Genomic DNA, 12,201 nt, shown 5'->3' with positions numbered 1-12,201 from the left:
TCATTTAGCTCCCTAAGTACGAACAGGATTGCCCGGGTCAGGTTTGGAGAGTGATTTATGGTAATGTGTGCAGAGAATGAGGAGACGGGTGGTATGGGAGCCTCAGAGGGCCTTAGGAGCTTGACACCGAACCAGTGGAATTGATTAAGGGAGATTTCATTTCCTCTGACTGTGTGGGAACTCTATCAGAGAGGGCATTTGGGGAAATGATTCTTATAATTTGTTCCCAGAGTAACCCAGAATAACAGTTTTGCCTTGCAGCTGAAACAGCCCTGCAGGGAAAGGCCCATCATGCTAAGACAGTGTCAGCACTTTCCTCCAAGCCAGCTCTGCTCATACCTCAGGCCGGGAGCTAGAACTACACCAAAGTGTAGGATGGGTCAGGGGTTTCGGCTCCTTGGCTCCTGTTTCCCACCCTCAGCACTCTGCATATCAGCAACATGGGAAAAGCACCAGAGGTGATTCATTAATCTGCCAAGAGTTGATCCAAAATAAAGGACCGTGCCCCTCATTTCTGTTTAAAGACTCCAGGCCGGCCTGTAGGTTTATGCACAGGGTTTTACTCTGATATCAGAGGACCTGAATGTGAGTACACACACGTGTGCATGCAAACACACACTCTCCATTAATATCTGAATTCTCCTCTTCCCTTTCTTCTTCTATCAAATATTAGTCAGCTTCTGTTACATTCTGGCACTTGATCTGGTAGTCAAGGTATCCATTTGGAGATGGTGTTTGAAATGGGTGTAAACAACCTCTCAGTGGGAAATGACCTGGATAGAAGAAGAGGGTGTGAGCATTTTGAAGTTCTCTCAGTTGAGTGGGAATCAGTGGGAATCTTGTGGAATCATTAGGGGAAATCCCAAAGGTGCTCAGGACTGGGTCACTAATCATTTCATATCTGGGATCAAAGATTCTGAGCCTTTTTTTTTTCTTCATCTGCCTTTGTTTTTAAACCAAGTAGAGAGAATAAGGAGGACAACTTACTCTACGACAAAAGGAGAAAATGCTTTTCTGTAAAAGAAATGTGTTATTTCTTGAATGGTCAGCAAGATTAGCCATAGCGGCCTCCTGTCCAGGGGGAAAGCCAACCAGCCTCAAGCCTTACCATGTGTGGAAGGTGAAACAGGAGTCCTTCAAAGTTGACCACATCCTAATCCCTGGAACCTGTGACTATGTCGCTTTACACAGGTAGAGACTTTGAAGATGTGATCAAGTCAAGCATTTTAAGAACAGAAGATTCCTCTGGGTTATCTGGGTGGACCTAATATCACCACAAGAGTCTTCACAAGGAGGCAAGAGGGGTAAAAGTCAGAAGAGAAGGCTGTGTCATGATGGAAGAAGAGATGTACAGAGCCAGAGGGAGGAAATGCTAAGAAGCCATGAGCCAAGGAATGTAGGTGACTTCTAGAAGCTGGAAAAGGCAAGGCAATAGATTCTCCCCTAGAGCCTCTAGGTGGAATTCAACTCTTCAGCATTTTGATTTTAGACTTCTGACCTGCAGACTGTAAATGAAATTTTTGTCTTAAGCCACTACATGTGTGATAATTAGAACATTAATAGGAAAATAATAGAAATTGATAAGAAACTAAGACACTAAGTTACTGTAAGACCATTTGGCTTCCAGCTACCAGCCTCTGTTTTGCTTTTTGAGACCACTTGTGCCTGTGGCATGCCAGAAGTGCTTGGAGAGTAACTGTCACCACCTCCTCCCAAGGGCTAACAAACAATGACTGATGAGAGGTGGCAAATACAAATCCCAGCTCTCTTGCCCTTGGGTGGAATAACTTTGCAGTGTGAGTTCTACACAAGCTCTCCAAGTTCCCCTGTGGGATTAAACTCCAGGTGCCCAGTGGCAGCCCGGTTGGTTAGCTTGGTTACCAGCTGCCTTCCCTTCCCTGTCTCAGTTTCCCAGTGCCCTCCAGGTACCTCCTGGGATCATCTTCCAAATATACTACTTAAACTTGAATCCTTGTCTCATGGTCTGCTTCTCAGGGAACTCTGCTCTCCTTAGCTGGAATCACTCACTTGAGTCAAATGACTCATACGAGAACCACCAGACAGTCACAGCATTGAACATGAAACCCAAATAGACAGACTCTTAAACCAAAGAGTGCTCAGTCCTGTGGCAGCCTCCTGACCAAGTTGCTCCCACCTTGGTTTTTCTCAGTCTCCACCTGCCTTACGTTCTATGAGCTTCCCAATGAACCACTTTATCTTAAGTTACCCAAAGTTAATTCCTGTAACAAACCTTGCAATCAAAAAACTTTACCAGGCAGAGAATTAAGGAAGGAGTGAAGGGAGGAGGTACACTTTTGGAAAAACAGAATGGAAACTGTGCCCCGAAAGCAGAAGACACATAATCAGACTTACTACCGAGGAGACTTGGATAAACATGGGCTTTCAGTGTTTTTCAAATGGAAGACTCCAAGGCATCCATTCTGCCCTTTCTCTGCCAGTGTCAGCCCCTCCCTCAGGAAGGACAATATCTAGGTGAGGCCACATGATTTTTCCATGAGGATTGACTGAACATGGGATTTTGGTCATTTAAACCTTGGGTCAATTATTTAATGAGCAGAAATGCAGGTGCCCAGGAGACCTTCCCTTTCTATTATGCAATGAGTGGGAGTGATGGGAACCCCCTTTTCTGTTGTTTTGGGTAGACCCATGATGGACAGAGCTCATGATGTATAGGGCTTGATCCTTGGTATCAAAAAATAATAATAATAATAGGGGAGAGAAGCACAACTGTTATCATCAAGAAACCTGTACAAGACTCATTCCTTAGTTTATGGACAACAATGAAATATGTTTAAATAATGCAAATGACACTTAGATTCTAGAGACCTGATTTCTAGTTCGGCTAGTAACTGTAACCTTTGGCAAGCAACTTCACCTCTCTGTAGTCTCCATTTTCTTCAATTGTCAAGTGATTGGACAATGTGATTACTCCATGGCCTTATGACTATAGAAGAACATCATTTTGGGGTGATCCAGTGCCAGTTAACCTATCATGGCCAACTGTCATGGTCATGAAATTAAGTAAACACATTTCCCCCACTGGCCTGCATGGTGACTTCCTCATAACACCCAGCCTCCAGCAACCTGGGAGTTTAAAACTAGGAATCTAATTATTTTCTTTCAACATGAAATAGAGGCTGGTACAGCTCTAAGCTTAATTTCAATTCCAAATAACATAGACCAGTGTTGTAGGTGAATGTATCAGCTTTGAAAGAGAAAAAAAGTTAAAAAAAAAAACTTAGTCTTCATTAAGTATAAAATGAAAATATCTCTATTCCCTCCAGAATGCAAGGGCATTTGGCTTCTAAAGCTGCTTTTAAAGAAATATATTCATTCTGGAGATACATAAGCTTACTACTTTCCATAAAATTGCTACTTCTTAGGACTCTAGCCAAAACCTGTGATCTGCTGAACCAATTCATTTAGCAAACATTTTGAGTACTTGCTATACCCCAGACACAGTCAAGTAGTGGAATACAAAGCTATATAATGTTTAAAGTTCTTTCCTTATCTTGGGAGGATATGTTCCAAGATCCCCAATGGATGTCAGAAACCGTGAATAATATCGGACCCTATATATCATGTAATTTTTTCCTACACATACACACCTACAATAAAATTTAATTCATAAATTAGGCAGAGCAAGAGATTAACGATAGCAACTAATAACAAAATAAAACAATTATAACAATACACTGTAATAAAAGTTATGCGGCCGGGCGCGGTGGCTCAAGCCTGTAATCCCAGCACTTTGGGAGGCCGAGACGGGCGGATCACGAGGTCAGGAGATCGAGACCATCCTGGCTAATACAGTGAAACTCTGTCTCTACTTAAAAAAAAAAAAAATACAAAAAACTAGCCGGGCGACGAGGCGGGCGCCTGTAGTCCCAGCTACTCGGGAGGCTGAGGCAGGAGAATGGCGTAAACCCGGGAGGCGGAGCTTGCAGTGAGCTGAGATCCGGCCACTGCACTCCAGCCTGGGCGACTGCGAGACTCCGTCTCAAAAAAAAAATAATAAAAATAAAAAAATAAATAAATAAAAATAAAAAATAAAAGTTATGCGAATGTGATCACTCTTCACGATCTCTTTCAAAATATCTTATTGTACTGTACTGCACATAACTAAAATCATGGAAAATAAAACCACGAAGAAGGAGGTACTACTGTAATCTCTTTTATCTGAAAACTCACATCTATTTATTTAGTCCACAACTACATTCTGGGAACTTATTATGTCCTAGAAACAAAGAAAACGGAATGAACAAGACACAGTGTCTGCATTCAGGTGGCTCCCATGTTAGTGGCCAAAAGGAAGAATAATAGTCTGTTCTTATATTTTAGAGAGACAGATGTATGTGTACAAGATTCTGGTCTAAATTCCTGTATAATTTTACTTTTATTTTCATATAAATTTCACCAAAATGAAGAACATTGATATCAGTTTCTCCTTCCCAAATGACAGTACTTCTTGTGTTCAAATTCCATTTAAGTCCCAGCAAGTTTCAAAAAATAATTCTGTGATCTGTGTAATTTTAGATTTGACGGAACAATACCTGTATGTGATTTGCTGGCTCCTTGTCTGCCATTTACTAGCAGTGCAACATCAAGCAGGTTACCTCACTTCTCTGTGCTTCCTTTTTACACCTATTTCACATTGAGGTGAGGAGTTGCTACAACAATTAAATGAGTCAATTTATGCAAAGTGCTTAAAGCAAAGCCTGCTGGATACATCCCAAGTTTACAACAAAAGTTAAATATTATTTTTGAATGTTTGACTCTCAGAAATTCAACCAAAATGGGCTACAAACTAATTTCTAAGGACCACACGTCTACTGACTATGAAACTTTCTGTATTAGTTGTCAATTGCTACATAACAAGCCACCCCAAAATTTGTAGCTTAAAACAATAATCATTGATTGATTACTTCATGATATCTGTGAGACAGAAATTTAGGAGCAGCTCAGCTGGGCAGTTCTGCCTCAGGGTCTCTCATGACATTGCAGTCAGGTGGTGATGGAGACTGGGGTTCATCTCAAACAGGTGTGGGCTGGAGCAACTCGCCCTGTCTCCATGTAGTCCCCCCAACAAGGCCTGACAAGCATGGGAGTGGCAAGTTGCAGGTAGCCAGACTTCTTACACAGTGGTTCAGAGCTCCCAAGTCTCACGGACAGAGAGAGAGAGAGAGAAAGAGAGAGAGAGAAAGAGAGAGAGAGAGAGAGAGAGAATGAAAGTAAAAGCTATAGTGCTTTTGAGAATCAAGCCTCAGAAGTCACATAGCATCACTTCCATCATAATCTGTTGTGGTAAAAAGCCCTCCCCCAACCCCTACCCAGATTCAAGGGGAGAGGAGGGAATGTAGCTCCACCTTTCAGTGGGAGGAGTGGTTGTCACATTATAAGATGAGCATGTAAGACGAAAGAGAGATGATAGGTAGCTAGGTGATAGATAGATAGATAGATAGATAGATAGAGATAGATAGATAGATAGATAGATAGATAGAACTTTGTCAGCTTTATTGATGTATAATTGACAAATAAAAATATACCCTTAAAATATACAACTTGATGTTTTGAAAAGTGGATACGTTGTGGAATGATAACCACATCACATCTATCACCTCATATGGTTAACACATTATTTTCTTTTTCTCCTTTTTGTGGTGAAAACACTTAATTAAGACTTACAGTCTTCGCAAATTTCAAGTACATAATACAGTATTGCTATCGTCACTCTGCTGCACATTTGACCTTCAGAACGTATTCATCTTGCATAACTGAAATGTTGTACCTTTTGACCAACATCATCCTATTTACCCCTCCCTCCCAGCTCCTGGCAACCATTATTCTACTCTCTACTTCTATAAATTTGACTATTTTAGATTCCACATATAAATGAGGTCATATGGTATTTGTCTTTCCGGGCCTGGCTTACTTTACCTGGTATAATGTCCTACAGTTTCACCCACGTTTTTGTAAATAGCACAATTTCCTTCTTCATAAGGCTGAATAATATTTCATTGTGTATGTATACATATACAATATTTTCTTTATAAATTCATCCATCAATGGACACTTAGGCTGATTCCTTTGTTTAGCTATTGTGAATAATCCTGCAATGACATGGGAGTGTAGATGTTGCTCTGACATACTGATTTTCTTTCCTATGGATGTATACCCAGAATTGCTGGATCTTATGGCAGTTTGTCTTTAATTTTTTAAGAAATTGCCACATTGTTTTCCATAACGGCTATAGCAGTTGACATTCCCACCAATAGTGTACAAGGGTTGCCTTTTCTGCATATCCTCACCAACACCTGTTATATTATAGCTTTTTGATAATAGTCATCCTAACAGGTATGAAGTGGCATCTCATTGTGATTTTGATTTGCATTTTCCTGATGATTTGTAATGTTGAGCACTTTTTTTATATTGCTGTTGACCATTAGCATAGCTTCTTTTGAGAAATGTCTGCTCAGGTTCTTGGTCCTTTTTTTTTTGAAATGGTGTCTTGCTCTGTCACCCAGGCTGGAGTGCAGTGGCACGATCTTGGCTCACTGTAACCTCCACCTCCTGGGTTCAAGCAATTCTCCTACCTCAGCCTCTTGAGTAATTGGGATTACAGGCACCTGCCACCATGTCCAGCTAAATTTTGTATTTTAATAGAGATGGGGTTTCACCATTTTGGCCAGACTGGTCTCGAACTCCAGATATCAGGTGATCCACCTGCCTCAGCCTCCCAAAGTGCAGGGATTACAGGAGTGAGTCATTGTGCCCGGCCTCTTGGTCCATTTTTTTAAATCGGGTTTTTTGTTTTTAGACAGACATCAACCCCAATGATGAAAAATTAACAGTAGAACTATGAAACTCGGCACCAAGCTGTCCTCCACAACCTACCAAAGCTGGGGAGTGGGAGAAGGGACAAATGTCAACTGCAGCAGGTGTCCTGGTGAAGTCCCTGATACCTGGGCATGGGGCACCTTCATCTGCGCTGCCTTGAGGAACTATGAGCTGTTGGAGATGCCAGCAAGCTTGGTTGTGTGCTGTGGTGAACATGAATGTGTGCTGGACCCTGAGCAAGGCAGGCATGGCCCTGATTTCACAGTACTAGGGAATCGGTCTGTGGCAATGGTCACTGTTTCCTCCTAGTTGAGTCTTAATACATCTAATGGCCAGAATGGAGGTGCCAGGAGCAAGGGAGCTTTGTTTTGTTTGCTGATGAATACCCTAATGGGCCTAGATAAGTTACAAAAATTTGTTGAATGAATGAATACTTCAAAATACCAATATAAACCACTGGTCCTTACAAGGGGCTTCCCTGTTCTCCTCCCCACATGTGAAGAAAGATTTGCCTTCACAGCTTGCAATAATGCTGAGTCATTTAAAGACTTCTTTAAAAATAACTCATTTGAAAAACAAAAAAATCAAGACTCAAATGGCAGCTTGTCCCTCAGCAGAGCAATCAAGCTCAGGCTGCCCTCTGTGGCTGCAGAGGGACTCCCTTCAATCCAGAGCCACCAGAGCAATGGAAAAGAAACAGGATAATTGAATTCCTGGCCCAGGCTTAATCGCAGTGTTTGGTCTCTCTTGAGCCACTGAGGAGAACTCTGAAGGCCATTTTGCAGGTTGATGCTTGGAGTCAGGTGTGGGGCTTTTCTGCCAGGAGCAAAACTCAGCAATAATTTGGAGCCTGACTCATGACCTGACTCTGATCCTATCTTGCTTCTCTGCCTCCTAAGAAGTCTGCCCTGTGCAGGAGACCCGAGGAGAAGAGCTGCTAATGAGTCCAGTGTCATTTTGGGGGCTTTGGGTCCTTTATTGCAAGGTCACCCAGTGGTACTCTATATTCCAGAGCCCAGCCACAGCACCATGAAATGGAGCCAGAGAAGAAGGCCATTGGTTGTTGTGTATTTGTGCAGGGTGAACCGCAAGAGCACCAAGCATCCAAATATGGAAGAGGAATGAAATGAATCCTGCCATTGGTGGCACATATCGCCAGGCCTGATGTTGTCAGGTTAGAGTCAGGCCATGTGCCACATAATGTCAACCAAACATTTCCAGCACCTGGTTGACCTCAAATTCATAGCCAGGCACACAAAAACACATCTAGACACGGAGAGGGGAACATTGTGCTCACTCAAAGCTGGGACGTTTGTGTCAGCCCTGAGCAAGTGAGCTGAGGGTAGCTATAATCAGACCACTGGGACTTATCTCAGGAGTTTTCAGGCAATGCCTTAACCTTTTCTAAAATTTCTTTTCCCCTTATTCTTTTTTTTTTTTTTTTTTAATAGAGACAAGGTCTATGTTGCCAAGGCTGGTCTCAAACTGTTGGGCTCAAATGCTTCTCCTGCCTCGACCTCCCAAAATCCTGAGATTACAGGTGTGGGTCACCACACCTGGCCTGCCTTCACCTTTTAAAAAAAGCAGAAGACATTTTGCTAAATGCAAATAAATAAATAAAAGCAGAGTAAGAACTGGGAAGCCAGCTAGATGGCCTAAGGCATGGGAAAATTCTATTTTCATACAGTGAATTCAAGTTTTTCAGAGAAGTAGAACATTACAGAAAGGTCTCTACAACTCACTCATGATACCTCCTCAGCTTTAATAAAGTACCTAAGGAATGTACTAGATGGTGCTGATTTCTTCTTAATTTATTGCAAAAACTCCACATCCAAATTATTTGAGAATAAACTTTTTTAGTGTTTGTCTTAAGGGACAAGATCACTTGAGGGAAATCCGAAATGTCAGATTTGTTCAAGCAATATATACTTGAGGCTGGGCTCAGTGGCTCACACCCATAATCCCAACATTTTGGGGGGCCACGGTGGGCAGATCCCTCGAGCCCAGTCATTCAAGCCCAGCCTGGGCAACAACATAGTGAGCCCCTGACTCTACAAAGTAATACAAAAATTAGCTAGGAGTGGTGGTGCACACCTATAGTCCCAGCTGCTTGGGATGCTGAGGTGAGAGGATCACTTGAGTCCAGAAGGAAGAGGTTGAGCCTAGATCATGCCACTGCACTCCAGCCTGGGTGACAGAATGAGACCCTGTCTCAGAAAAAAAAAGATATGTATATTTGATTTGGGCATATTTTTGAATTGAAGGATGAATATAGATATTTTGAATGCTAAGAATTCATACCTTAAATAAAAAAAAGAAAGCAACTAACTGAAACCCAATGGTGAAAGGGCAGCCTACCCTGCTCCCTCTAACTTTCAGTGACTAGGAACAAATCTTTCTCTCTCTCTCTCCTCTCTCTCAAAAAAAAAAAAAAAAAAAAACCTTATGGAGTTAGGAGTACAAGGGCAATTTTATTTTATTACATGGATACCTTGCATAGTGGTAAAGTCTGAGTTTTCGTGTACCCATTACCCAAATAATGTACATTGTATCATGCTCAATAGGTAATTTACTATCCCTCACCTCTCTCCCACCCTCCCATTTTTCAAGTCTCCAGTGTCTATCATTCTACTCTCTACATCCATTGGTATGTGTTATTTAGCTCCCACTTATAAGTGAGAACACGTGATATTTGATGCTCTGTTTCTGAGTTATTTCAGAAAATTAGGGCCTCCAGTTTCATCTATGTTGCTGGAAAAGACATGATTTCATTCTTTTCAGGCCACATAGTATACCGTGGTGTATAGGTACCACATTCTCTTTATCTAATCATCCATTGATGGACATTTGATTCTATGATTTTTGCTATTTTAAACAGTGCTGTGATAATTGTATGAGTGCAGGTGTCTTTATATAAAGCTTTCTTTTCCTTTGGGTCGATGCCCAGTAGTGAGATTGCTGAATCCAATGGCAAGTCTATTTTTAGCTCTTTGCAAATCTCTTTCTCTTAACGCTTTCATACCTCAGTGCCTTCCAAACTCTGTGAATAGTGGAATCCTTTTTTCAAATGAAAGTTTACATAGAGCCCCAAACACAAAGAAGTTCAAGGATAGTGGCCGTGGGAAGCAGATGAGGACTTATGAGGCTGCATGTACCCCAGTTCCTTCCTGCTGTCACCCCAGAACCCCTCACACATGTCCTGGATACTCCATGGAACATACATAGTTTGATTGTCTCTGCACAAATACACAAAAGTAATCTCGGTGGAGGAAAAAAATATTTTTTAAGTTAGTTTCACACTTCTTTTTTCAAACTTATTTTTAAAAAACAGCAATATGTCTTTCCCAAGTTTAGTGTCCATTAGGAAATAAAGAGTCTAAATTTCAAGGTATATGTGAATTTCACAGGGAGTCAGACTTAATATTCTCAAAACCAGCATCTCTGGGGAAAGCATAAGCCATGGTAAGAGGTACATTTGAGGATCCATAGATAGCTCACGATAGGTAGTGATAATCATTCTTTCTATTTTGGACACTAAGTTGTGTTAACCTTTATCCATGAGGTAAATGGGTGGATGGAAAAATCTATAGAGTCATTTAAGTTTGAAAGGAGAAAGAAACTTCAAGTTGCAGGTTCCCCTTTTTGGTATTAGTAGACAGGATAGGTAATTTTTTGAGTGTCAACTTGACTGGGCCATGGGATACCCAGATAACAGGTTAAGAATTATTTTCCATTGTGCCTGTGAAGTTATTTACAGAAGAGATTGTCATTTAAATTGGTGGACTGAGTAAAGTAGATTACCCTCTCCAGTGTGAGTAGGCTTTATCTATTCCATTAAGAGTCTGAAAGGAACAAAAAGGCAGAGGAAGACTGAACTCACTCTCTCTTAGCCTGATTGCTTGAGATGGGACTCGGTCTTTCCCTGCCCTTAGCTCTTCTGGTTCCTAGGCCTTCAGAATGGAGCTGAAACCTACATCATTGGCTCTCTGGTTCTCAGGTCTATAAATGACCACCAGCTTTTCTGAGCCTCCAGCTATCAGACAGCAGATGTGAAACTTTCCAGTTCCATAACTGCATAAGTCAATATATATATAGTCATGTGCCACTTGACGTTTCAGTCAATGACAAACTGCATTTACAACAGTGGTCCCATAAGATTATAATGGAACTGAAAAATTTCTATCACCTAATAACGCCAGAGCCATTCTAACATCACAGCATAATGCATTACTCATTTGTGATGATGCTGATGTAAACAAACATACTTTGCTGCCAGTCATACAAAAATCCAGCACATACAATTATTTACAGTACATGATACTTGATCGTGATGATAAATGACTGTTATTAGTTTAGGTATTTATTAAACTATACTTGTACTGTCATTTTAGAGTGTACTCCTTCTATTCTATTTATTTTTTAAAAGTTAGCTATAAAATAGCCTCAGGCATATCCTTTAGGAGGTATTCCAGAAGAAGGCATTATCATCATAAGAAATTACATCTCCATGAGTATTATTGCTCCTGAAGACCTTCCAGCAGGACAAAATAAGGAGGTAAAAGACAGTTACATTGGTGATTCTGATCCTCTGTAGGCCTAGGCTAATGTACAGATGTGTGCCGTAGGTTTTAACAAAGAGTTTAATAAATAATTAATTAATCAATTAAAGCTCACCTCGGGAGGTTGAGATGGGTGGATCACTTGAGGTCAGGAGTTCGAGACCAGCCTCGTCAACATGGTGAAGGCCTGTCTCTACTAAAAATACAAAATTAGCTGAGCGTGGTGGCGCGTGCCTATAGTCCCAGATACTCTGAAGGCTGAGGCATGAGGATCATTTGAACCCAGGAGGCAGAAGTTGCAGTGAGCTGAGATTGCACCACTGCACTCCAGCCTGGGTGACAGAGCAAGACTCTGTCTCAGAAAAAGTAAATAAATAAGTAAATAAATAAATAAAGTTTATTGAATAAGGATATAAAGAAGATATCTGTGTATAGTTGTACAATATTTTTGTGTTTTAAGCTAATGTTATTGTAAAATATTCAAAAAGTGAAAAAAATTAAAAGTTGGAAAAGTAAAAAGTTACAGTAAGTTAAAGTTAATTTATTATTGAGGAAAAATTTAATACGTTTCATGTGTCCTAAAGTTTATAGCATATAGTAATGTCTTAGGACTTCTCATTCACTCACCACTTATTCACTAACTCATCCGAAGCAATGTATAGTCCTGCAAGCTCCATTCGTGCTAAGGGCCCTACACAGGTGCGCCACTTTTGTTTTGTTTTGTTTTGTTTTTTGAGATGGAGTTTCACTCTTGTTGTCCAGGTTGGAGTGCAATGGTGCAATC

This window comes from Trachypithecus francoisi, unplaced genomic scaffold, assembly GCF_009764315.1.
Source record: "Trachypithecus francoisi isolate TF-2019V2 unplaced genomic scaffold, Tfra_2.0 Lachesis_group21, whole genome shotgun sequence".
Classification (NCBI taxonomy): Eukaryota; Metazoa; Chordata; class Mammalia; order Primates; family Cercopithecidae; genus Trachypithecus; species Trachypithecus francoisi.
This window is presented reverse-complemented; position numbering follows the sequence as displayed.